A 3751-nucleotide genomic window follows, 5' to 3' on the forward strand; every position below is an offset into this window, starting at 1 on the left:
CCCCTGAACACACTGTAAAAAACATCTCCTCACTATCTGCTAGCTGCCTGTCCCCTGAACACACTGTAAAAAACATATTTACCTTCCTCCACTTGATGGGAAATACAACACTAAATTGTTGACGTGGCCCTTTAAGAGTTCACCGATTTTTAACGCAGCAAAACCATAAAACTAAAAAGGTTTGACAATCAAAGACATGTTGATGTTCACATGTGTATCATTTAGTTTGTGTTTGTTAATAAAAAAACGTGAATGTCAAGATTCAGTGGGAGAAAAAGAAAAGTCAACTTACTTATTTTTTAAATTGGTTTTATTTTGTGGAGTTTCCTGTTTTTACAGGCGGTTAAAGGGATAGTTTGAGTGTTATGAAGTGGGGTTTTAAGGGAATGAATCTCCGCTCTCTATACACACACACACACAAACTTACACACACACACACACACACCAGACTCCATGGACAAAAACAGTCATTTTACCTCTTCGGCTTGTGTTGTCTTCCCTTCAACCGTGAAAAAAGTAAAGTTTTCGAAACGTTTTGGGTATTTTTTTTGATGTTGGGGGTGCTTTTTTTGTGGTGTTTTTTTCCAAAGTTTCTTTTTTATATATATATCTATATCTATATCTATATCTATATCTATATCTCTCTCTCTCTCTCTCTCTCTCTCTCTCTCTCTCTCTCTCTCTCATGTTGTCCTCGGGTCAAATTTGACCTATTTTCAGTTGATTCATCAGAAAAATGGGCCTTCCAATGGAGTTGAGTTGGGTGATGGAGTCCGCCGTGTGTGTGTGTGTGTGTGTGTGTGTGTGTGTGTGTGTGCTCTGATGTCAGTGGCCATTCAGAAAATCTTACATTATCATTCTTATCCTAAAAAAAACAACCTTTGGGAGTTTTCCGACTGTCGTTCGCTGAGATTTTTCTGCAGAAATAATGAATTATTTTGACTAATAGTGAAGACCAGAGGAACAAAAGTGATCAGTTGTATTTATAAAGAGCGTTGGAAGGAATCCATTTTTTTGTGGTAATTTGGTTCAAAAGAAACTCATATTTCAGATATAGACATTTTTTAAAGGGTCAGATTTGACCCGAGGACAACGGGAGGGTTACTTTGTATGTACTCCATTACAATAATCTGACTACTTTACAGAGTACAAAGTGTTATGAACAGAAAAGACTCAAGTAGAGTACAAGTACACCTCAAATTTGTACTTAACCCTTGGTCAGTAACCCTCATTTATCTAGAATTACACCTAATATTAAGAGTTAAAAAAGCAGAAATTATGAGTTATTTTGACTAATATTTAAGATCAGAGGAATGAAAGTGACCAGTTGTATTTATAAAGAGCGTTGGAAGGAATCCAGTCACTTTTTATGGTAATTTGGTTAAAACGAAAGACATTCATCAAATTGACAAGGGGTCAAATTTGACCCGAGGACAACAGGAGGGTTAAATCAAAACCCCAGCCAGCTGCAAGACCCCCCCACCCCCCCACACCACCACCACCAGCACCACCACCCGCCACCCGCCATGCTGTGGAATGACGTTCAGAGTCATAAAAACGTGTCTGCAGGTTGATAAATGGTCCTCGGGGGGGATGTAAGAGAGGGCAGCACCTTTACCTGGGGGGGGACCTGACCTGGACCTGGACTCGGACCCGATGTTCCTATGTTTGTGTCTAAGTGACTGATGGGAGCAACAGTCTCCCATAGGTCCAGCACTAAGCGGGTTCGCTTCAGGCTGCAGGACAACTGTCCAGCTGGTATTTACTTAACACTTTAATACTTTAAGTGCTTGTTTTGCCGCTGACTGGCTCAGATTAATATTATTATTATTCTAATATTAAAATAAGTGTCTGACAACATTATGGTAAGGATCCCTTCAGAGATGCACCTTTAAAACCTCTTTGAGACCTTTCTGTTTAACCAGAAACGTCTCTGACCTAATCCCACCAGACTCTATTTAAAAAAGTGACACTTTAGCGAGTACAGATCCAACATATTTAACACACGTAAATCGGTAAATTATGTGTTTATTTAAACCAAAACTAGAATGGGGATGGTTGGGAAATTGGAAAGACGACCCATAAGTGCTTTTCATAGTTGTATTTTTTTTCTGTCGACTATGAACAAAGTGTATTTTATGATGCTAAAATCACTCTTTATTTGCATGGAGTCTGGTGGGTTTATTTCATGGTTTTTTTATGTCTAAAAATACCTCCGTCGAGAACAAGCTCCCCTGATACACTTCTTAAATGAATATTTAAATTTTTTTTTTATGTAGTCGATCAGTGGGGATTTAACCCCCAAAATCAGCACTGTTGTTGATGCGTTTTTAACATTTTCTCACGTTTTTGTCCCTTTTTTCAACACTTTTGACGCTTTTTTTTTGCAATCTTTGTCACTTTTTTGACGTTTTCAACACTAACTAACACTAACTTATAAACTTTTAGTTTAACAATTTGGGATTTATGAGCAATAAACCTCATTTATAGGAAATTATACCTAATGTTTGAGTTAGAAAAGCAGAAATTAGGAATTATTGAGACTAAAATTAAAGGAATGGATGTTGATGATAATCACAGACTGGAATATGTCAACTTTTACTCAATACTATTTCAAAAACACTTCCATTTGTTTTACAATGCTATAAAATTGAATAAGACGCCCCAAAATTAATGAAAGTAGAGATTTGTACTTGGCAAAGAGCGTTGGGTGGAATCAATCATGTTATTTTGGGGAATTAAAAAGAACATTGATATAGGACAACATGAGGACAACATGGGGACAACATAAGGACCACATGAAGACCACGTCAAGACCACATGAAGACAACATGAGGAAAACATGGGGACAACATGAAGACAACATGAGGACAACATGAGGGCAACATGAAGACAACATGACGACAACATGAAGACAACATGAGGACAACATCAAGACCACATGGAGACAACATGAGGACAAAATTAGGACAACATTAGGACAACATGGGGACAACATGGGGACAACATGAGGGCAACATGAAGACAACATGAGGACAACATGAGGACCACATGAGGACCACATGAAGACCACATCAAGACCACATGAAGGCCACATGAGGGCAACATGAGGACAAAATTAGGACGACATGGGGACAACATGAAGACAACATGAGGACAACATGGGGACAACATGAGGACAACATGAGGACGACATGAAGACAACATCAAGTCCACATCAAGACAACATGAGGACAAAATTAGGACAACATGAGGACAACATGAGGGCAACATGAGGGCAACATGAAGACAACATGATGACAACATGAGGACAACATGAGGGCAACATGAGGACAACATGGGGGTTAACAATAATTTGGAGGGACTCTGAGCCTTAGGGGTCCTGCACCCGCCCCCCCACCCCCACGACTTCCTGTCTGAGTGAGGAGGGATCCAGAGGAGCTTTAGGATTGGTCCAGTGCTGCCTGCTGGAGGCTCAGGGTGGAGTCTGTCAGCTAGAGGGCGACGTAGCGCCGCAGACGGAGGAGGTGGTGCTGGATCGGTCTGCTGCTTCTGGAAGCTGACGGAGACACGGAGACACGGAGATGATGTCAGACGTGTCCAGAGGGACGGACAGACCTGATCAGGTAGTAAATACACGATGCAAGGGGACAGAAACAGGACTCCCAGGGACCGAAAGGAAGCCTCACACGGCTTCTTTACCCATTAAAACGTCTAAACAAAATGATTAAAACACACACTCACCAACACA

Source organism: Etheostoma cragini, chromosome 14, assembly GCF_013103735.1.
Source record: "Etheostoma cragini isolate CJK2018 chromosome 14, CSU_Ecrag_1.0, whole genome shotgun sequence".
Lineage (NCBI taxonomy): Eukaryota > Metazoa > Chordata > Actinopteri > Perciformes > Percidae > Etheostoma > Etheostoma cragini.